Source organism: Herpailurus yagouaroundi, unplaced genomic scaffold (genome assembly GCF_014898765.1).
Source record: "Herpailurus yagouaroundi ecotype Mexico unplaced genomic scaffold, PumYag 100, whole genome shotgun sequence".
Lineage (NCBI taxonomy): Eukaryota > Metazoa > Chordata > Mammalia > Carnivora > Felidae > Herpailurus > Herpailurus yagouaroundi.
Genome location: NW_024412391.1, coordinates 42,075,961 through 42,100,245, shown reverse-complemented (window position 1 = coordinate 42,100,245; position 24,285 = coordinate 42,075,961). Strand labels below are relative to the sequence as shown.

Genomic DNA, 24,285 nt, shown 5'->3' with positions numbered 1-24,285 from the left:
ATGACTGATGTACGTGGTGGTTTCTCCCAGTAGCAGAGGCAGGGAGGAAATAGATCCTTTGTTCCTCTCATCAAATGTAATTTACAGCTTTTTAAGAATGTCATTTAGAAATAATCCCCAATTAATTAACCACCTTGCAATTGTATTCTATTTTCTTCTAATGTACTTTTTGAAACTGTGGGGAAAAAAGGTTAGGACATGATTTTTTTTTTAAGGCAGATGTCTGGAATGACCTGTTCTAAGAGGAAATTATTATTATTATTATTATTATTATTATTATTTAGGATATAATGATTCCTCACTCCCAACCCCCGCATCCAATCAGTTACCAACCATAACGGACATAGATGTCCTTGAGGAAGTGTCTTTAGGAACACTCTAATCAGCTGGCTTTTTACTTTTCTTCTATGTGATCTTATTCTTCCAACACCTCTCTTACGAAGGAAACTGAAGCACAGAGAGGTTTCGTAACTTGCTCAAGGTCACACAGCCTACTTAATGACAGGCTTAGGTTTGAACTCAGGTCCCTCACACTGTAGAGCTGATGTTCACAGTATATTCACTGCCTCCGTAACTCTTGTCACTTCTACCTTTGCTAGTAGTATTCACATCATTTCTAAATGTACTAAGAGCAGTTATAAGCATCATCATTAAATCTCCCCTGGAGTACTATGGTTTCCTCTCAGCCAGGCCCTATATTCAGATTTTCCCTCTTATAACCTGGAGATCGTCCTTACCACCCTGAGCTCTGTCTTTCTAAAGGACCACAAGAGGGGTGCGTGGGTAACAGTTGGGTAAGCCCCCAACTCTTGATTTCAGCTCAGATCATGATCTCGCCATTAGGGAGTTCAAGCCTCATATCGGACTCCGCACTGACAGTGCAGAGCCTGCTTGAGATTCTCTCTGTCTCCCTCTCTTTCTGTCTCTCCCCTGCTCATGCTCTCTCTCTTTCTTAAAATAAATAAACTTAAAAAAAAAAGACCACAGAATCATTCCTCTACTTTATACACATTTTCCAGAGTACCTACCCAAATTTATGGTGGCTTTTTTTCCCTCAAAACATTATTCCTCAGAACATAGGACTTTGTTTTAAATTTGAGTCCCGCAAAGTCTTGTTTTAACTAGAATGAGAGCTCACTTACTTAACTTTGAACTACACATTGTTAGAGCAGGACACATTAGCTTAAATATGTGCTAAAATAAATGCTCATAGAGCTCATCTAATGGAATGATTTTAACAGGAAGCAAATTTAGGGGTGCCTGGGTGGCTCAGTCGGTTGGGCGTCTGACTTAGCTTGGGTCAAGATCTCATGGTTCAGGACTTCGAGCCCGACGTCGGGCTCTGTGCTGACAACTCAGAGCCTGGAAGCTGCTTTGGATTCTGTGTCTCCCTCTCTCTCTGCCCTCCCTGGTTCACACTCTATCCAGATTCAGGGGAGGGAGAGCGTCACTACCACATTGTAGGAGATCATGTGGGATGGGAAATATTGTTGTAGGCCATTTTTGGAAAATAGAATCTGACCTGAAGAACTTCAGATGGCCCATCTCTAAGAGTAACAGAAGATAAAAAACACATTGGAAGTGGTGTGGAGTTAAAACAGAGTCATGGGTGGATGAAGCTTGCGCAAGGGAGAAAGGGGTAGGATGTGGACATTAGGGAAAGTATTGAGAGCAACCAGATGTAGAATTCATGAGAACCAGGCAACTGGATGAAGGTGTGGGGTTAGGGAGAGAGATGGCTAGATATTTTGGAGTCTGGAGGTCAGGGAGTCGAGTGTGCCTCAGGCAAAACCAGGAAATAGAGGCAGACAGGCAAGCGTGGGAAGGAAGGCAGATGGGATCTGGAGAAGGAGGTCCAGTAGCTGTTCACATGAGCACTTATCATGTCTAAACCCCATCTCCTCATTCCTGCCCTCAGCGTTCTGGCCCTGCACCCACCACTGTCCTGAGACTCCTTTGACATCTATACCTCTTTGCAGTTTAATCCCAATGGCTGCTTCCAGTGGCCTCTCTGTCCTACTCACCTCTGTACATCTATGGTATCTGCCCTCCAGCCTGTCTTCCAACAGAGCATGCTTGATGGTTTCATAGGTCCTGCTGTCTCCTCTTAACCATCTCCAATGCCATTGTTGGGCCAGTTCATCGCATCTGAGTCCGCACTACCCTTTTCTCTTAAAAATTCTCCCGTTTCTTGCCTTCAGTTGGCTCTCCTCCCACCTCTCTGGCTGCAGCGTCCAGTCTCCTGGGTTGCTCAGCTGGCTCATTCTTTGTTGGTGTTCTCCAGGGTTTCCTCCTTGGCTGCTGTCTCTGCTTATTCCACACTCAGCAGGTAAAGGTGGGCTTCTAGTGGACCAAAGGCCCCTGCAAAGGGATATGAATTTGGTGAGCATGTGTGAGTAGACATGCATTTCTAGGGTATGATCCAAAACGTCATCACGTTCTCAAAGTGGTCTCCGAATAAAGAGAAACCAGAAGGCTGATTTATGCATATTTACTCCATGGCTTCAAATTGGTATTCAGCCCATATCACTGCTTTAAACTTTAGGATTCCTCCATGGTTGCACATGAGGCTCTTCAGGGAAGCTTCAAGAGATACTGGTAATCAATTGAATCGGAATCTGGGGCGTGGGGTCCAGCGGGGTAATGCCTTTCGAAGAGAATGTTAGCCCTGCTGTGCGTCAGTCACAAAGATAACCCACATGGTTAATACTTTAAACTACTTTCTCTTTACTAGGCTACAATAAGTTACACCACCTTTTTTTAAAAAAAAATTTTTTTTCAACGTTTATTTATTTTTGGGACAGAGAGAGACAGAGCATGAACGGGGGAGGGGCAGAGAGAGAGGGAGACACAGAATCGGAAACAGGCTCCAGGCTCTGAGCCATCAGCCCAGAGCCTGACGCGGGGCTCGAACTCACGGACCGTGAGATCGTGACCTGGCTGAAGTCGGACGCTTAACCGACTGCGCCACCCAGGCGCCCCGATAAGTTATACCACCTTAAAGAGAATTGAATTATATGAAGATTAAGCTGTCAATTTCAGTGACAAAGATCTGGCTTTTTTGTTTTGTTTTTAAACCTGTCCTATAGAGAAGAGATTGAATATAATTGTTTTCTTTGGGTTGACTTCATTCAGCAAACTAACCCCTTTCTTCTTTGCCTAATTATTTCTTTTAATTTTGTCTATTAAAGGGAAACTTCCTTACTAACAGGAAGGTACAGTTTTTAGTTTTGACAAATGGAAAGAGTTTGGGAAACGGATGGTGGTAATGGCTGCACAAGAGTATGAATGTGCTTAATGCTACTGAACTGTGCACTTAAAAATGGTTAAAATGGTACAGCTTACGGTATGTCTAGTTAACCAAAAATTTTAAAAATAATTGAAAACATTGAAAATGGACAAGACCATTGACTTCCCAGGAAAACAACTAGAGGTAGATGGGATAAGTCATTGGCCTTTTAAAAAATGTCTTGTTTCTCAGCAAAAATTCAATCAATTGAGAAATGATACCAAATCTATTTCTCTCAGTCAGAGTGAAATCATGAGAGTGGAAAGTACCTGTTATAGAGAATTCCACAAGCAGACAAAAAGACAGCAAAAAACCCTCTCTCTGCCTAATTCAGTTCGTGGTAACCAGACCATAATTTTCCTTCTTTCCCCATGTGTATTTCCTAGACAAAAAAAAAAAAAAAAAATTGAAAACTCACATATTTAGTAAGCTATAATTTAAGCACTAGCATAATTCCTACAGATACTTTCAGTTGGGGAGTTGGGGTGGGTATATTTTCAAAAAGTGATCGAGAAATTACCCAGAGGACTCTATTCCCTGTGGTTTGTGTGCTGTTGTGGTTGAATTCACAGAATCTGCAGCCCGAATGCCTGGCTTTTAATCCAGATGCCACTGTCAATTACCAGCGTGATCCCCCTCGAGTTAGTTTACCTGCTTATGCCTCAGTTTCCTCACCTGCCATATTGGTACCAACCTCAGAGAATTAAATGAGCTAGTACACGTAAAGCGCTTAGGACAGAGCCCAGAGCTTTTCTGTCCTCATCACTCCGAGTTTTAGGGCTTTCTGACTCAGCAAACATTTCCCGAGTGTTGGCTGTATATTGCTGAAGTCACAAACCATACCCTGAAACAGACTCTCCCTTGAGAACCTCAAAGACCCTCCCCTTCCGTCTCAGCTCTTTGCACCCCCTCCCTTCTCCGGAGGTGCCATGCCTATTTTTCCTGCATAGTCCATGACATAGCCCTTACTCCTTCAGCGTCCCCTGACTCCACACAGCATTCACCCATTTACTGAGCTTCCAGTTTTCTGAAGGCTCCGAATTGCCTCCTGACTTGCTTCCTCTGGGCACCCTTGTCTCCCGCCTGGCTTCCTTACCCTCCTCCCTCGGGAAGCTGTGCTCTTTGAGCCCTTGATGTCCACTCAGCCTTACATCATAGCACATGTTAGTGTTCATCCCACTCTGTGAGTTTTTGAGTCTTAAGGTTTCTGACTGAAGTCGGTTGTTCTGCTTTTCATCCACTGATGGTTTCAGAGAAAGTTTATCAAGGAGGGGCTCTTCGTCAAGATATCATGCAAGGATTCGCAGGATAATACTGCTCTTACAAAAAGGTGTCTCAGAACCTAACTGAGATTCCATCTTGACAAAAGAGAGCAAGAATTAGAGAAGCCGTGAAGTCACTGGGACACAGGTGAGAGGGAACACTATGCTTAAGAAACCACCTGTTTTCATCCAGGGACAGGGAGGCAGCAGGTGCATTTATACTCTGATACCAGAGGAGAGAGCACAACTCTCATTTGCTCTTCTCGACTAGACTGACCAAACTCACTGTCATAAAACCTCTCAAAACCTTGGTCTGTTCTGAGCATTACTTCCGCCTCCTTAAGGATCTTGGCTGTGGGGCTAGGCAGGCTGTTAATTAACTAACAGAGCTTTGTGTAAACTGTTTAGGAGATGTGGGTAGGCAATAGGGACTTCTAGAACAAAGACGAGATGATTAAATAAAAAGCTTCTGTGATTAGGGTAGATGTACCTGCCTTGTCACTCCCTGAATCCAAAGGATTTTGCTGCAGCTTGGAGGAGTCTTCTCGAGGGAAATGAGATGAGGGGCGTCTGTCCGGGTCCAGGAGAGCAGGAGCCCAGGGCCTCTCTCGAGCATGCAGGGAGGAGAGTCTTGCAGCCTGGGCATTGAGCAAGAGCTCAATAGTGAGTAAAGAATATTGATGCCAACTAGACTAAGTACAATGACACCCTTTGCCATGGTGGATGAGTATGATGAGAAAGAAAAGTCTTACGTTTTGAGTCAACTGAATAGAGTGTTTTAAATGTAAAAAAAAACAACAACAAATTGACTGCCACCTGAGTGAATATTCACCTCAAAAATTTGTTTGATTCAGGTACTCTGCACGCCGTTGGCCTTGTGACACATTGTCAAAATGACTGCCAGTTGTGTGTGTCTTCTACAAAGCAAACTGCCGATACGTTTCTTGTATGAGGTCTCCAAGCAGAGTTTCCTAGGAAACTGGGCCATTGGCAGGGCTTACTCACTGAGCACACACCAGAGGGGGACATAGTTCCTTTTTTCCTAAGTTCTCCTCTCTCACCTCCTCTCTGTCCTACCACCCCCCGCATCAAAAATGTCTAGAGAATGGATGATCCAATAAGATACTAAATAGGCGCTATTATTACCTATGAATGGAAAGAATGCATCTGCTAAGTCTCAGGTTGGCCATATTGCCTGTCATATGTACCAACAAGATAAGAATTGTGAAATTAAGCATTTTCCAGAAAAATCCATGGCTGGTGATCCCAGTCTTTATTCCAGTGCGTGGCAAGATGATGTGAGAAGAGTCAGGTGAGATGTAGCATTTATTGACCATTTGTACGCAAGATACTGTATTCCAGGATATACATGCATTATTTCATGCTAATGAGCTCCCTACTGTGACAGGCACTGCCCCATTTCACAGTCCAGGGAATTGAGGTTTGGGGACAGAGGACTGTAATTTAGCCAGGGCCACCCAGCCAGAAAGAGTGGAGTAGCATTTTTGAGCCCGGGTTTACTCCCCAAGAGTTCCCACTGTGGCACATCTTCGGTGTGAGTGATAGGCTGGTTATGAATGCTGCCCTCCGGTTCCCTTCCTTCCGTCCCTTCCTACATAGTCAACAGCAAGAACCAGAACCCCTTCCTGAAGCCTCCACCTCTTCTAGCAGTGACATCCCTCACACCCAGCCTGGGGCTGCACGATCATCTTTTGCAAAACGGCCAGTCGACTATATTGGCCCTTCTCTCCGTTTACTGGGAGAAGCTAACTAAAGTCATGTTCTACTTGAGGCTCTGCTCCTCTCTTAAGGGAAGAACTCAATGTGGGTCAAACGCCTCCTTTTCCTTGATGCTTTCCCACCTGGCTCAAGCCCCAACTCCCCCTGCAGCTCCAGGAGCACTTAGAACTTTGTAGGCCTTTGGCATTTCTCACCAAGTGCCTTCTGACCTCTTCTGTGTGTCTCCCTGGCAGGCATGTCACTGGGATATGCTTCTCCATATCTCTGAGGGGACAGCCCAGGACCTTCTGCACATTAGGTACTAAATACACATTTCCCAAAGGTCCTTTAACAAAAGGATGCAAAAAGCAAACTGCTTCTCTCCAGGGAGGAACTCGTGGGGTGTGCATCCTAGCACCCAGAACCAAGCACCGGCCCCCTTTTGAATTTTCTCTAGTTTTCCACGATGTGGGAGGTCAGCATGTTCCCGTTCCGGGAGTCTGGTATTTGTCACCTGTATGAACAGTTTGTGTTGAGTCAGGCCGCAGAATCTTCTCCCTACCTTAGGATAAGGAGAGACTCCAGAGCATTCTGTCTACATCTGCCAGCACCACCCAGCCTGTGTTTTGGCTGATCTGTAATTTGGATGACTCTCCTTGAAGCAGGACAGCCAAATCAGCATCCTGCTGATAACAGTAATCAGATTTTATAGCAAAGTCCCCAGTTGGGCAGGGCAAGCAGAGGCAGCCCGATCTATTGATGTGTGTTGTGGAAGGTTCTTTTCCATTGAGATGGCTGAATATTTTGTGCTAAAACCTTTTTCTTCCCTGCACCCCGCCTATTTCTCCTACGCATGTTATGGGACAGAAGTCATCCCGATTATCTTCTTTATTTCATTTGCCTATTTAAAACCCTGGAATTAAGGTTTGGGAAACAAATTGCCCATATTTAATGTATGTGATTGCCTCAAAAGTGTCATTTATTTTTAGATAACATGGGAGGAAGTATAAATTATTTGATAGTGTAGCAGCATTTTCAATGGTGCTTTTTATGTCTTTTGTATTTCATGCCATTAAAAAAAATAGTGTCTTTTTGGATACCAGCATTGGCTATAGAGTGGTTTTTTTTTTTTTTAATTAAAATTAATAACTATGCCATGCATTTTCGACTTCTCTTAATCTTTGCATTTGAAAGAGAATATTCTCTAGGTAGCTTTGAAGATCATAATAGCAGCGAGAATGCCTGGATGCGTCTGTACCGATTCCCAAGGAAGGCTTCTCCAGATGTGGAATGCCACGGGGAGTCAATCTGGCTTGCATAATTCACAGCTGCCAGCCTGTAATCCTCTGTGCTAAATTGGGGCTGTGGCCACAGAAGGCAACACAGCAGCTGGGCTGCTGGGAGTCAAGTCCCTGCACTTGCATGGCTTTCCTCCTATAACCATGTGCAGGGTCCCCGATCCCGAACACGGGGTGCACTGCTCTGGGAAGGGAAGGATAGGGTAGGGAAGGGTGCCTGTAACTCCTGCCTGGTAGGTGGGAGGAAACACCTTGAGTCATTCAACTGAACCACAGTTGGATAATCGGGGGGTTAGCTTTTTATTGCATTGACTTTGGCATTTAAATCTTAAATCCTTTAGAGACTGGTTCTTAAGGTGAGGCAGGACCATAAATTAGAAAGACTGAGGATTTCAGCCAAATGGAGAACACAGCTCCCTTTCATGGCCTTGGGCCATGTGGCTCCTGTTCTGGTCCACCTTGCTCCACTTAATGACGGTTAAGCCATACACCAAAACCATCTCAAGAGCTTTCTGGCCCTGAGGTGCCCGGGTGGCTCAATCAGTTAAGCGTCAGACTTTGGCTCAGGCCATGATCTCACAGTTCATGGGTTTGGGCCCAACGTCGGCAGCCTGCTTGGGACTTTGTGTCTCCCTCTCTCTCTGCCCCTCCTCTGGTCGTGTTTGCACTCTCTCTCTCTCAAAAATGAATAAACATTTAAAAGAAAAAAAAAGAGCTTTCAGGCCCTCTGTCTTGTCCTGGTTTATCAAGTGGGATAATATCACCTGTTCTACCGACTTTCACAGGTTTGTTCCGGGGATCGGAAAAGTTAATGTAAGCGCTTTGTCCACTGTCAGGCCAATTTAAATAGAACACACAGATGGATTAACAAACAATCTCTGGTATGTATGGTGTCTGTTTTTCTAATTCTCTTCCTCTTTTGAATTATGTCCTCAGTTGTAAATACTTCCTGATAATAACGATAGCTATCATTTGCCGAGCACTTTTCATGTGCGAGGCATTGAGGCAAATGCTTTGCAGGCATTATTTTTATTTAATCCTCATGGTAACCTTGCTGGTTGTTCCTCATTGCTTCAGTTCACGTCGGCACTGGGTTCCGAATCCATCATGGTCTTCTAGAAAAGCCCTTCCCACTGCCCTTTAAGCTGCTTTCGAAATGAAGGGGCTACATTCTTCATTTCCAATTTTTTATTTTATTTTATTTTATTTTTAACAGTTATTCATCTTTGAGAGACAGAGAGAGACAGAGAATGAGTGGGGAAGGGGCAGAGGGAGGGAGACACAGAATCGGAAGCAGGCTCCAGGCTCCGAGCTGCCAGCACAGAGCCCGACGTGGGGCTTGAACTCATGAACTGTGAGATCATGACCTGAGCCGAAGTCGGATGCTCAACCGACTGAGCCACCCAGGCGCCCCTTCGTTTCCAGTTTTGAGACTTTTCAAACGGCTTAATATTTTATCGATTGCTGAATTTTATCAGCTTCTCCTGTTTGCACCGTAGGCCAATGGGCATGGAGTGCTAATGTGATCACTGAGCAGAGAGAGGGAATGACAAGGTCTCTAGAAAGAGAGGAGAGAGTAAGAGAGGAAGGAAGAAAGAGAACATATGACCACCAGGAAAAGATGTCGTTTTTTGTGTGTGAAAGGAATAGTGATTTTCTAATATTTTAGGTACAGCTAATCCTTAAAAACATATAATTCATTAGTTAATGGGCTTTTGATGTTCAGAGTACAAGAGATTTGGAAACACATGATCTTGATAAGCTTCATAAAAGATTAGAAGACGGTTACAGTGAGACCATTTCCAGCATCGAAAAACCTTGCTGAATGGAAATGATTGCAATCGAGGTGGGGTGGAGGAGGTGAGAGGCAGGGAAGCGGGCAGGGGAGTGGCAGGGAAGGAGATGGGTAAAACGGCTTCAGAGATGCTTCTCCAACAACACTCCTTGGGTCGTCTTCCTCGTCGCCACATACCGAGTACATTAAATTTGGCTGTGGCGGGCCCCTGCGTGCTTCAAATAGCAAGCACCCAAGTTCAAGGCACTGGTGGTCACGTGTATCTGGTGAAAAGCCCCCTGGTTGTGTGCTTCTGGCCATGATGAATAAACAGGTTACCTTTCGGCAGCTCATTGTAACATAGACCTCATGATTCCAGAGCCTGCTTTAAAGATGAAGCCATTTTGCCATTCAGAAATGTTCCAGGTCCCTTTCCATCTCTCAGATGCCCTCTGGGCCGGGTGTCCCACTGGCTGGATGCCTCTGAAGAGCCACTTAGGGGAATCCTGCCTGGGAACCTGAGCATAACCAGGTCAAACGTGGGGAGTGTTCAAGCTTGGTAGTAAATCAGGTTGTCTCTGTCCAGGCCAACAGTGGAATGTGAGGTTAAGAAATACCATTTGTAAAGGAGAAACAAAGAGTGGCTACTTTTGCAGAATCATTGCTTGTACTTTAGACGTTGATTATCCAGTCTTGTGCAGTATTTAGGGCTTCAGTTTCTCCACTTTGTTTGGCTGCTTTGCCTTCTCACACTGCCTACTTTCATTCCCTCTAGAAAATAGACCAGGGAAGAGACAGGAGCTGAAACTCAAGTCTGATCATTTTGCTGCTAATAAGCAGCTCCATTAACGATTTTTTCCCTGCTCCTGGAGTGCAGGGAGAGAGTGTTTCTTATTAATCTTTGCACTTCCTCCCGCCAGCACTTACCCAGGTGTCCAGGAGGAGCTCAGTGATTGTTTACAGGTGGATTAGGTTGAAGCGAATATTTTTCTGTGATTTGCGGGAGAGCGATGGAAGACAGTGCTCCAGCTTTGTTTCTAAGGGAGGTTCTGAGGTCCCTGGAACCAAAGAGAGAGTGGCTCTGCCTGTAGCCTTGCGCTGTCGCATGGAAGGGGACACTCGATCTGTGTGGTCCTGTCCGCCCACTCAGTGACGGGCCGGCATCTTGTGTCCCCCATCGCCGACACGGGGCTCCCTCTGTGGCCCAAGCTCAGGGTCCTCTCTGATTCCCCTGGGTCTACGTGCACCACCCTCCCATTGTCGACCCATAGATGTGCATCTATCACAATCCTTATGAATTCTCACTTTCTCTCCGGCCCCTGTCATAGCATTTGTTGATTGAGGGTCCAGGCAAAATCGGCAGTCCTCATACGCATCTGGGCACTGCCTGATTGAGAGCTGAGAGGTTCTCGGAGAGGAATGCTACTCTCTCTGCCTTGCCAAGGAGAATGAACCACTGTGAACCACCTGGACCCACGTCATGGGCAGAACAAAGGCATTTCATCAGTAAGGATTGGGGGTAAGGCAGGTGATAAGGCAATAAAGGGGAGAATCTGCACCCAAACCAGGAAGGTGGTGACCCTCAGGCAGATGGATGCTTGGCTGTGGAGCTGGAGAAGGAAGGCATGCTTCTGCCCAGAGAAAAATAACCCGGTTCTTCTAAGTTGGTGGTTCTCATGCTTTTTGGGTTCGGGACCTTGCTATTCTTTCAAAAATGATGGAGGGCCCCAAATACTTCACGTGGGTTATATCAGTCGATATTTATCATGTTGGAAACGGAAACTTCGAAATTGAAAAGATAAAATTATCAGTTTATTTCAAACAAGATACCACCCGGATGTTAACAGACATTATTTTTATTGAAAAGTTATGTTTTCAGCAAAGAATTAGTCGAGAATAGGGTCGTTTTACTTTGCTGCAAATCTCTTTAGCATCTGGCTTAATGAGGGACGGTTGGAATGTCTTATCTGTTTATGCATACGATCCGTTGCCATATCTTGTGTCATGTATGTTGTGGGAAACTCAACTATACGCTTGAGAAGGAATGAGAAGGAGCCAGTCAAACCATGTCATTGTGTTTTTAGGAAAATAGTTTTGACCTCTCAGACCCCGGGGCGGCTCTTAGGGTCTCCCAGGGTCGCCAGACCATCCTTTGAGGACCGCTTCCCTCGGTGTAAGTTCTCAGAAACTTGCCTCTCTCCGTGCCTAACATGTGGCTATCTTTAATCACGGCATTTCTGCACTAGCAGAAAGTGGGTAATGTGGAGCCAAGTGGATAATTCCTTTCAAATCTTTTGCCCTTTCAACAGTGCATGTGAACATTCCACAAAGCATCACAGAGACGAGCCAGGGTAAGATAGACGTCAAATGTCCTGTTGGGCAGTCTGGACAAGTTCTTGCTCACTGACTGGCAAACAAGATAATCCAGACCAGGAGACAGTCTCCTCTCTGTGCTTTTCAAAATGCGAAATCTCCAACCGTATGGGCTCCGCTTAGCTTGGACAGCACATATGTTTTTCCTCTCTACGATCACGAAAAGCTTTATAAGAGAGCGACAGCTGCTCCAGAGTCTCTCCGAGCTGTGTGTTTCCAGGACCCCCGGGCAGCTCAAATCTGCTTTCCAAGTGGCCAGAAACTGGCCAGTTTACCGACTCATCTGGTATTTCCTGGGCAGCACAGATTCGTCTCACTTCATCTTGACTCCCTTTTTTCCTGCACTAATCAAGATCGTGACAGAGCTGTGACACTAGCAGGATGAGCATGAATGGAAAGTGATGATTTATAGGGATTGTGATCTAGCTTCGCCCAGGCCCAGACTCTGCCCGCTGGGGAAGGACGGTGGATGGGGCCAGTCAGCAGCCAACGTACAGATCAAAGAAAGGCTGCTAAAAGGCAAAACGGATCACATTTGTGTTCTACAGCAGAAACGTCATCTCCCATGTGGCTAGGAAAAGATTCAGCGTCCTTCTCTGTCCCTTGAGAAAACAGTAGCCTGGCCTCCCCGCCCCCGCCCATACGTGGTTTTGCTTTCCGAGGTTTCCGTTACCTGTGGTCAACCACGGGCCGGAAGCAGATGCTCCTTCTTCTGACATCTCGTCAGAAGCTCAAGAGTAGCCTCACTGTATGTCACAACGCCTATGGCATTCTCCTTCCTTCATCCCCTCACGTGGGCGTTGTAGCATCTCACAGCACAGCACAATAGGAGAGTTAGAGAGAGAGACCACCTTCGCATTACTTTTATTTCAGTACGTTGTTGTAACTGTTCAATTTTATCATTAGCTCTTGTGGCCATAAGTCAAATGCTGTCGTAGGTGTGTATGCATGGGAAGGAACATAGTGCATCGTTCAGTACCCTCTGTGGCATCGGGCACCGGGGTAAGTGGGGGAGTCTCAGAACATATCCCCTGTGGATAAGGAGGGACTACTGTTCATGCATCAAAGCTCAGGCCTCTCCAGAACTGGCATAAGGATGGTCTTTCTAGATTTTGCCATAGTCACAGAATTTTTTAGCGAGAAGGAGGGTTAGAGATTCGCCCTGTGTGGAGAAAAGGGTGTGTGTGGGGGCGGGGGGGGGGGAGGTGCAGGGTAGGAATAGTGCCACCACAGCAAAGGCCCAGGGATATTGTGTTTCCTTGCCATCTGCCAAGCCTAGCGTGGAACTCAGGCACCACACTAGGGAAGTGGAATTATCCATTTCCCATTTTCTCTGTGATCCCTGCCCCTTAGGTGCTTTGTTAACTTCTCTGTGTCTCTGTTTCCCTATCTGTGGAATAGATACAACAGTAACATCTGTGTCGTGGGGTTGTTTTTGAAAATTGAAAGGCAGTGTGTGTAGAAGTTTCTCCAAACAGGAAGTACAGAATAAATGTTACTTACCAGTTGTCGTTGTTGTTATTGCTTTTGTTATTACTTGACATCTCTGAACCTCAGTTCCTCAGTTTTTTTTTTTTCCATGTTTATTTTTGAGAGAGAGAGAGCACGAGCAGAGGAGGGTCAGAGAGAGAGGGAGGGAGACACAGAATGCAAAGCAGGCTCCGGGCTCTGCGCTGGCAGCACAGAGCCTGATGCGGGGCTCGAACCCATGAACTGTGAGATCGTGACCTGAGCCAAAGTCATACGCTTAACTGACTGAGCCACCCACGGGCCCCTGAACCTCAGTTTTCTCATCTGCAAAGAAAATTTTCCAAGTTGACGTGGGGATGAGTTAGAGAACATATGGCCAAGTCTTGGAAAAAATGTCAAGTGCCATTCACAGTAATACACTGTATTTTGGGGGCGAGTTGACAGAACAAGTCAATTTTTGGACCCGGGTGTTTTTCCATGTGTAAGAGTCCAGTCCTTGAGCAGTGACACATGGTTTTCTGCCCTGTTGTGAAAATAGGGCAGCTAATTTTGATTAAGTGAATATATAGTGCCAACCAGAGGAGAAAGCAGCAATATAATCCCATCCGGCAATAGCCGTTAATATTTGTGGAGCGTTTATCCTCTGCCAGCACTGAGCTAAGTACTTTACATGTACTAGATTGTCTTACCTCCCGTCACAGCTTCTTGAAGGAGATGCTGTCACTGTCCCCGGTTTGCACATAAGTAACGTCAAGTTGATGGTTGACTCAGGGCCCCTCAGGGAGCTCGTAGCCAGGCCACGAATGACCCCAGGCAGGCTGGTTCCCTGGTCAGTATAGCTCCCTTTAACCAGCATAGTGTGAGAGCTGGAGATCCGGAAGGAGGTGAACAGGGATTACATCCCCCTTTGGTCTCCACCAGCCACAATGTTGTGCTCTGCACGTGAAAGAATTAGGTTTTCCGTTCTCTTTAGATAAAGGTAAAAGATATGATGTTTTATCTGCCATCAGTATTTCTGAAGAGAAGCCGTCTTAGCTGAGTAAACTGTTGCCCAAGCATAACCCAGGACTGGAGCCAAGAATAGATCCTTGAAGTGGAGCTCCGATGCAAGACTTTAAGAGCTCTGAGGGGGCCCTGAGAGCCTGTAAAAAAAAAAAAAAAAAAAAAAAAGGCACACAGAGTCTAATCCAGGGCTAAGCCTCAGGTATGAGGTAGAACCTTCGGGGGTAGAGATGCAGGTTTTCTCAAGTTGACCAGAGGCTCTCCTATGGCGCATGGATATCATTTCCCTGTCTCAGTCCAACACTATTTGGTGGAACAGCAGAGGCATGTATTAGTAATCTAGATATATAGCGGCTGTGTTAGTAATATAGACTGGGAGCTTTAGAACTAGAGAGGCCAGAACTTAAACCTCAATTCTGCCATTTAAAAGCTGTGTGGCCTGGGTGGCTCAGTCAGTTAAGCATCCGGCTCTTGGTTTCGGCTCACATCATGATCTCACGGTTCGTGGGTTTGAGCCCCGCATCAGGCTCTGTGCTGACAGCGTGGAGCCTGCTCGGAATTCTGTCTGTCTGTCGTCTCTCTCTCTCTCTCTGTCTCTGCCCCTCCCCTGCTTGCTCACTCTCCAAATAAATAAATAAACATTAAAAAAATAAATAAATGAAAGCTATTTTATTATTTATTGGCTGTGCAAGTACTTCATTCTCCAAGTCTTCCTAGAACGGCTGTAAAGATTAAATGCAAAATTGGGGCGCCTGGGTGGCTCAGTCGGTTGAGCGTCTCACTTCAGCTCGGGTCATGATCTCACGGCTTGTGAGCTCGAGCCCTGCGTCGGGCTCCGTGCTGACCTCTCAGAGCCTGGAGCCTGCTTCGGATTCTGTGTCTCCCTCTCTCTCTGCTCCTAACCCACTTGCATTCTGTCTCTCTCAAAAATAAATAGATGTTAAAAAATAATTTAAATGAGAAATTGCATGTAAGTAAATCCCTTAGCACTTCATAAGCCCCTAATAAACGAAAACCATTAGCATCATTGTTATCCATATAATAATAACTTCCCACTAGCTGGTTCCTGGATTTTCCAGTAGTGTTGAGGGACTGTCCCATAACCATGGCTTGACCCCCAGCTGTTGTAGATCATCAAACGCGATGTCAATTTTAGGTACAGGGCGCCATGGGTAGGGGCCGGTATGGTTCTAAGCCTCCCTTCCTTAACGTGCATTAGGCTCAGGATGGTGCTGGCTAGGCTTTTCTGGAACGGGCCACTCAGCTTGATCCTGTTCTCGCTCAAGCCTTAAACCAATATGCAGGAAGAGATGTCCTACAGCAAACCGAGTCACGCCCCTGGCTCAGGCGTAAAGGTCCTGGCTTACCGTTTCCTGATTTTGTGGGCCCCCAAATCCTGCCAGTGTTCCTGAGAACTCTGGTTCTGCGTTTAAGGGGCCACCCATGTTGACTTCAGATGGGAGAGGTTACTAACTGAACAAGGCATATTGTGAAATGAACAGACCACCCTGTCCGCCCGACGCAGGTTATTAGCTGAGTGAGGACCCCTGGGAATTTTGTAGCACGAATGCCCTTGTTAATCGAATGGCCGAGGCACAGATACCGTTGGAGCATCTCTGGGGGCCAGAATGTCTGCCCGAAGGAGAAGTCCTCTGTGTATTGCGGACCGTAGTCCTCCTTGTGTTACCTGAGTATGAGTTTGGCAGACTGAGGCAAACTGATATCAGACCCAGACTGGCATGGAGGCATGCAAAGGTGGGTAGAGAGTGGGCATCTGCAGGACGGCTATCAGGCACGCACACATGTGCCACAGCCCCGGTGTGGGATCCAAGCAGCAGGATTTGGGGTTTGGTCCCTAACAAGCACTCACTGGGAGCTACCAGAGCCTTGCAAGGAGGCAGAGGGCTTTTGTCCGGAATGCAAGCCAGGGCCGAGAATGGGGAGCCCCTGAAGCAGGGGCAGATGCGTGCCGAGTTTGGCCATGGGGCATCTCTCAAGCTCCCCTGGACCGCACACCGGCCCACGCGGGCTGGCAGTTTGCTTGTTGCACCGTGGCTTTTCCCAGGAGCGTCTTCAAGATGTTGCTCAGCTTCTGACATGAGCATGCCTCCGTGGGCACCGGATGTGGCAGCTCTGGGAGTTCATCCAGCTGCTGTAAGCCAGGATGGAGTTCGCCTCGCAGCCCAACTCTTGCCCATCTCCCATTCTGGCTCCCTTTTACCAAGTGCGGTCATATACCACACCGCCGAGAACTCTACAAGGACGCATCCCTCTAATGCTGCCAGCAACCTATGAGGTAGGTGCTGTTCCTGTGCCCATTTGATAGATGGAGAAACTGAGCCGTTGGCGGTAGAGGTCTGGGAGGCAGCCTGGGCAGTTTCTGGACCAAAGGTTGGCAAAATTCTTCTGTAAAGGGCCAGATAATACATATTTTAGGGCTCGCGGGGCCATATGGTTTCTGTCACAACTACTCATCTCTGCCTTTGTAGAGCATTAGCGGCCGTGAGCATGGCTGCGTTCCAGTGAAACTTTATTTACAAAAACAGGTGGCTGGCCGAAATGAGCCTGCGAGCCCCAGTTTGCCAAGGACTGATCAAATCAGGCAGTTCGTTAGTAGATTCTCCCCCATCGCCGGTGAGATTAGAATTCATCCTGCTTCCGAGGATCTGGTGTCTGTGGTGTCTTGGGAGAGCCCCCTGGGCACCCCCATTCCCTCCAACCCGCTGCTTGCCTGCAAGCTCGGTGGTGCTGGCCTGCTCTCCAGGACCGAGAGCTTTTACGGTGGTCTCTTTTTCATGGAGGACCTTAACTCCCTCCACATCACCCCCCCCCCCCACCCTGGGGTCTGAAATTCTGCCACGAGTCATCACCTGTTTGGCGGGGGGCCTTTCTGGCTTGCTATCCCTTCCCCATGAGGAGTCAAAACTGCCCCCCTTGATCTTGGCTGGGGGCCAGGTCCTCTGTAATTAGGAAGATTAGCAGGATCTGTGAGGCTGCCACCTGTTTGATAGGAGGATAGTCCCCGTATGAGCACGCCTCCCCTTGCTGGATGTCCCCCGGGCTTGGGCCCCCCCCCATCCAGAGCCAGCCCCCAGGGAGGTCTGGCCCCCACCTCTCCTCACCTAGAGCCCCCTTCCTTTCCTTTCCATTAGACCTTCCACGTCTGCCTTGTGTTTGCAGCTTGAGTAATGGCATCATTTCGCCCGAAGAACTCGGTATATCAATTAACTTTTTTTATGGAATATTAACGTGGTATTCCTGAAATCGTGGGTTGTAATTATTTACAAAGTCAAAAGGGCAGCGGGAGAATAAAGCTGCTGAATTGCTTGTGGTGATTGAAATTATGCCCCAAGCTCATAAGAATATAAAAACCAAAGCATGCTTTCCTTATCTCCCCTCATATGTCAACTGTCCTTGGTAATGGGGTGTAGAGACACCACAAAAATGCCAGACTGAAAGAAAACGATTAATATAGGTCACACCTAAGGTATTACCAGTCCTTGTACACAGTATTTATAAGCTAATTGTTTAGACATCAGAATGCGTTTGTTCAACAAACCTTGAGACCGTAATTTGTTCCATGTGTCAGGGATACAGGATAAGGCTCCTGGGCTCACTAGAGAGAGAGAGAGAGAGAGAGAGAGAGAGAGAGAGAGAGAGAGACCCTCCTGTAAAAGAAAGACTACAAACTGTATCAGAAGTGCTGTACCAGAAGCATGTACACGGCTCTGTGGGAGAGAGAGGTTAGGGTGCAAGTCTGTGGTTTCAGGGAAAGCTTCTCCCTGGGGGTGACAGGCGAGTTGGTTCAATGAGGTTCCTTACCTGGAAAACAGGAGGAAAGGCATCCTGGGCAGAGGGACCCACATGTCCCAGGCAAGAATGGGGTGTGGTTGTGTGACTGGAGTATGTTCTACATAAATGGTACAAATTCAAAATACAATTCGAGAGGTGTCTGCTGGGGTAAGTCAACGGCTGAACACAGTCAAAGGCTATGAAAATGTTTAAAGGCCTTGATAGGGGCGCCTGGGTGGCGCAGTCGGTTAAGCGTCCGACTTCAGCCAGGTCACGATCTCGCGGTCCGTGAGTTCGAGCCCCGCGTCGGGCTCTGGGCTGATGGCTCAGAGCCTGGAGCCTGTTTCCGATTCTGTGTCTCCCTCTCTTTCTGCCCCTCCCCCGTTCATGTTCTGTCTCTCTCTGTCCCAAAAATAAATAAACGTTGAAAAAAAAAATTAAAAAATAAATAAATAAAGGCCTTGATACAATTTGCCAAATGGCCTTCTGGAAAAATCGTCTCAATTTATACTCATTCCAAGACTTGCCCTACATGTACCAGAATTAAGAATTCGAGATTTTTTTTTTTAATCTTTTTTTTCAACGTTTATTTATTTTGGGGACAGAGAGAGACAGAGCATGAACGGGGGAGGGGCAGAGAGAGAGGGAGACACAGAATCGGAAACAGGCTCCAGGCTCCGAGCCATCCGCCCAGAGCCCGACGCGGGGCTCGAACTCACGGACCGTGAGATCGTGACCTGGCTGAAGTCGGACGCTTAACCGACTGCGCCACCCAGGTGCCCCTTAATAAAAGGCTTCTAAATGGAGGGGTGATGCAATTCAGTTTCTGTTTTAGAAGGATCTCCTGGTAGCAGTGGGGATCCTGAGTCAGAGTGTGGAGAACGGAAGGAAGCAGAGGCCCTGTTGGGAGGCTGTGTTGTAAAAAATAAAGAGGTCCACGGCTAAGAACGTGAAAGCTAGGATGCAAAGGTTCAGGAAGTAGGATTCCTCTTAGGAGACAGAATTGATGGGATCATGAAGGTGAGTGAGGACCACTTCCTGTGATTAATAATATAGAAGAAGAAATTGTGCTTTAGAGGGGGTAATGAGCTGGGTTTGGGGCCTCTTGAGTTTGAGGAGCATACATTTGGGGTTCCCCATTGCCTGGGGGTGATGCGGACTAGAATTCAAGAGGGAGGGTTGGAGGTGAAAATGATACACAGATGGTGATCCATGGAAGTGAATGAGTTAACTAACCCCAGGAGAGTTTGAGAGAGAAGGGAAGGGAAGAGAACAGGTCTCAAGTAGAAACCCAGGGAACAGCAGGATTTAAGGACCCACTTGGAGGGAGAATCAGCAGAGCAGACAGGCTTTCTGGGCAGATCAGTTATGAACGGGGCAGCGTTGATTAATGCGCGGGGACCTATTTCCACCTGGAACTGAAATAAGTTGTACCACTCGATGAGCTACAGTGTGTTTTGAATACCCTGGGAACCTTGCCATTACTCCTACATTTAGGATGTAAGACTCCATTCATTTGTTCCCTCGTTAATTAATTGGACAAATATTCTACTGAGCATAAGACTCTCTGCTGGGCAGTGGGTATAGACCTAGCTCCTCGGCTTTATTCCTTACAGCTTAGCAGAGAAGACAGACAGTCAGCAGTAAAGTTGGAAACAGATGTTTGCATGGAAAACAGTAATAATTCCGCCTGGGGATCGATCCCTCAGAGTCCTATCTATCCATTGCCTCTAAGAGATATTTATCAGTGGGGGCGGAAGGGGGAGGTTTACACGGCGGGTGCTTCTGTGTTCTAATCTCCTCCGAGTTATGCAGATGGCTGTGGGGCCAGTGCCACTTCCTGGCATCAGCTGCTGGCACACGGACGGTGCTCTGCCCGAGTATGCTGACTGTCAGGGAGGCGCCACCTGACAGCTTCTGCTGCTTGGGTGCCGGGGGTGGCCGGAGTGGTGGGGATACTCTCGACTCCCTCCTGGCCTCCTACATAAGCAGCGTAGAGACGGTCGTGTTGACTGCCAGTGGCATGATGGAACCGGTCAGAATGGGAGCTATGACCTCACCTGGCTTTTGCCGAGCACTGAAGATGTAACCGATAGTACATGTCAGCTCATTTGTCCATACAAGCCGTCCGCGTCGAACGATACTCATCACTACTGGTTCTTCTGTTTGTTTGGAAAAGCCTTTCATGTTGGAGTGAGGAATGAGGTAGAAGCAAGAGCACTGGTTAAACAGATTCATGGTTGTTGCTTCTTGAGACGTCTCGATTCAGTGCAGAAAAGTTTTACTGAGTACCTACTGTGTGCAGGGCACAGGGCTCACACGTATCGTGTTTTGCAATCCTGCTGATAGCCACAGCCCTGTTGGTTGTTTACGTGGACTTTGGCAGACTGAAATCGCTCTGCCTTTTCCCTGCGCCAGCCTCTCATTATAGCTTTCATTGGCAAACCGGATTGCAAACCAGGAGTGATCCACTTTGCGCAATAGAAGCATTCCTGAAAATTGTTTTCGAAAACGATTTGTTGTGAGATGAGTGATGTTTCAACTGTACTGGGGGATTTTTCTATGAAAAGGAATTTCTGATGCTGAATTGTTTTGAAAGGTGAAACATTATTTTCTGATTTATCTGCTTGGTAAAGGAGAATTTTTAACCTAAAGGGAAAATAAGTCAAAATTTAATAACTTCAGGAATCTGAAACAATACCAAACCAAAAAAAAAAAAAAAGGCCAATTTTTAGGGCTTATGAGTGGTGAATGCTAACAAAAAGAACCAATGTCCTGTAGATCACACGATAGAGTGTTCGCTGATCTGAAGGAAAGATAGTCTTATTTGCTGGGCTAATAATAGCAAATCTTGCCAGTGCGGGGGGAAAAAAAAAAAAGAGAATAATGAGAGAAGCATCAGAGAAAGAAGAGAAAGACTGAGGAGGGACTAAAGCCGGAGAAAAGGAAGGATAACAGCAGGTGGTGGAGACACCCGAAGGGGCAGAGGAAATGACAGTGAAATGCTGAGAGTGACCGCAAAGAGAAGAGCTGGCCGGTGGGCTAGAAGCTACTTCACGCAACAGCCCCTGCCTGTGAGCACATTGGCCATAGGACATCTGGCTGCCCTTGGATTCCGTCATTCCTGAGGATCCCATGTATTCCTGGCCAGGTTATGTTCGAAGTGCTTTGCGGATTAACTCATTTAAGCCTCCTAACACCCTCTTGAGGAATCAATTATCCCCACTTGATGGGTTACAGAGAGGCTGAGCATCTCACCTGAGATCTGAGTCTATGCGTGGAAAAGCTATGTGTGACCCACAGAATTCTAAGACGCCCCCCACCCCCACCAAATTCCTCCTCTTAGTGTGGACGGGACGGGTAAAGGTGACAGGTTTTCACTTTCTTGATAAGGTTACATTATACGGTAAGGAGAAAGTGATTTTGAAGATAGAGGTATGGTCCCTCATTACTTGATTTTGAGTTAATCAAGACTCCCAGGGTGGGCCTGACCTAATCAGATGAGTCTGTTCTAAGAGGGTCCAGGCCTTCCCTGGACAGAGCGAATCACAGCAAGTAATTCTTCTGCTGATCTTGAAGAAAACCACAGCCACGTTTTGAAAGCCTACGGAGAGGATCACGTGGCAAGAATCGACTGGAATGGCCTTAGGAGCTGAGAGTGGTCCCTGGCCAATAGCTAGCAAGGAAACGAGGAGCTTAGTCATCAGCCTCAGGGGAATGAACTTTGCCAGTTTGGAGGAGGACCCTGAGCTCAAGAAAGAAACACACTCCAGCTGACATCTTGATTTCAGCCTTGCGAGACTCTGAGTAGAGGGTCCGCTCAAGCCCTGTCCCTACTTCTGTCCTATAGAAACTGTGAGCTAATAGGTGCCTGTGGTTTTAAACGGCAGGTGGTGGTGTGTTGATTTGTTGCACAGCAATGGAAAACTAATACGCAAAGATTTGAACCTCGAGATTCTGGCTGCAGAGCTCACATGTTTCCCCGCTACCCCAGTCTGCCTCTTCTAAGTCACATCTCAAAATTATTCCTTCCTGGAACTTGAAGATTGAACAGGAACCTTTGAGATCAGCCAGGCTGGTTGCCGCGGGCCTTAGAGGACACCGTGGTTCCCATTGTTGGTCTCGGTCCAGCCACAGGTAATATAGAGATCCCATGGAACCCTTCTTTCCCAAGACAGCTTATCACATCCTTGAAGACTGTTCTCACGTTTTATTTATTTTATTTTTTTTTATTTTTTATTTTTTTAAATTTTTTTTTCAACGTTTATTTATTTGTGGGACAGAGAGACAGAGCATGAACGGGGGAGGGGCAGAAAGAGAGGGAGACACAGAATCGGAAACAGGCTCCAGGCTCTGAGCCATCAGCCCAGAGCCCGACGCGGGGCTCGAACTCACGGACCGCGAGATCGCGACCTGGCTGAAGTCGGACGCTTAACCGACTGCGCCACCCAGGCGCCCCTGTTCTCACGTTTTACATCAACCTTCTGCTTTCCAGGCAAAACATCTCCATGCCCTTATTCTCATCCCTCACCATAACGGTCACCCCTTTCCTACTGTCCCTCAGGTTGCCTGTGTTTTTCTTTTAGACTAACGTCAGGGACTAAGCACAAAACTCCTGGTGTGGTCTGCTTCACATAAAATACAGCATGTCTAACACAAGCCACAGTCCAAATGTTCCGTCCCCATCAGGACAGCAGTAGACCACATTTGGTAACCACAGTGCCTTGCTGACTCATATCCCAAGTAAAGTCAACCCAAACTCCTTTTTGTTCACACACGAACCTGCTAGGCTGTGCCTCCACAGCCACGAACTTGTACATGTTTATTTTAACCTGAAGACAGGCTTAACATTCATCATGATTCTGTCTCCTTGGGGATTTGCTACACCTCTTGCTTGATCCTGATTATGTCATCTAACACTATCGCTCTTCTTCCCAGCATGCCTTCAACTCTCAATGATTTGATCAGTGTGCCATAAATATCCTCAAGGGATTATTGACAGAATTTTGGAACTGGACAGGGCTGAAGTCAGAGTCCTCTGCCACCATTTTGATGGCCCACTTCCAGTGTTTGGGTCCTTCAAACAGTCACAAATCCAACTAGTTGTATCATCTACTGGAAGTCATCCAACTCGTAAAGGTACCCTCAGAAAGGCAATGAAATTTTTCCTGGAGTCCAAGTGCAAGGTGTTGAGTCTTGTTGTCTGACCTCCCGGCCGGGAGGTCATGATAGCTCCTAGTGAATGCTCACAAACACTTTGTAGTATCTGTTCCACGTTGGGCATCACCTGTGCTGACTGTGGTTTGGTCCCCCTTAGGTAAACAACATCGTCTCCCACAACCCCATTCTCGGTCACCTTTTTTTTGGTTTGTTTCCACTCAGACAACCAAGGGAAAAGATCAAGATTGTTTAGAGGATCATGGTGGATCGTGGGGTGCCGAAGGGGTTGAGGCTTCAGAGGACGAGCAGATCCTAAGAGTTTTATACCGAGAAGTAGGCTGAGAGCTCTGGTATGACAATCAGGACACATGGAGAGGCGTGCAGTTACAGGCAAGGTCTGCGCATGGGAATGGGTGGGGAGGGAAATGAAGAGATAGGACTATGGTCCTGTGGTTTCCGTGGGGCGGAGGTAAAGGGAAATGTGTTCTGCAGAATCCCCTTTCTTTCTCCTGTCCTCTTGCCCTTTTTCCACCAGCCCCGCCTGGCCTAAAAGCAGGAGAAAACGAGAAACCCACCCACTTTATGAAACAGAGGGCACGGTCCTTGGCAGCACTGGGGAACAGCCCATGCTCTGTGCGAGATCTTGGGATGGACGAGTTCCAGTATCCACCCTAAAGGGAAGATTCTCTGATTCCACGGGTTCATTGAGGAATCATAAAACCAATGTGAATGGGCTTGGTAGAGATAGTCCATGATTATAAATATACCATGACTGCCCTATCTTGGTTCATTTTTTCATTTATTTTAAAATTAAAAAAAATTTTTTTATAACATTTATTTATTGTTGAGAGACAGAGGAAGACAGAGCATGAGCATGGGAGGGACGGAAAGAGGAGGAGGCACAGAATCCAAAGCAGGCTCCAGGCTCTGAGCTGTCAGCACAGAGCCGGATGCAGGGCCCGAACTCACAAACCCTGAGATCACGACCTGAGCCGAAGTCAGACGCTCAACCGACTGAGCCACCCAGGCGCCCTTACACTTCTCTTTTATAAAAACAAAAGTTGCCACACGTCTTATGGAATACCTGTAATTCCTAAAGATCAAGAGCTCCTATTGGATACTTGAAAAAGCAGTGTTTTAATTATT

The 24,285-nt window shown here is 46.9% G+C and overlaps 1 protein-coding gene and 1 long non-coding RNA gene across 2 annotated transcripts in view; one reads left to right on the top strand and one right to left on the bottom strand.

Annotated features, from left to right (window-relative positions):
* The window catches only part of CHN2 (chimerin 2), a 301,731-nt gene that overhangs the window by 62,683 nt on the left and 214,763 nt on the right, over window positions 1-24,285 (top strand). The gene's annotated exons all lie outside the window — the stretch shown is intronic.
* LOC121028552 (uncharacterized) lies at window positions 973-8,171 on the bottom strand. Its single transcript, XR_005789299.1, has 2 exons — window positions 2,998-8,171; window positions 973-2,754 (listed from the first exon to the last, which is right to left on the bottom strand). It is a non-coding gene; the product is annotated as an uncharacterized LOC121028552 (long non-coding RNA).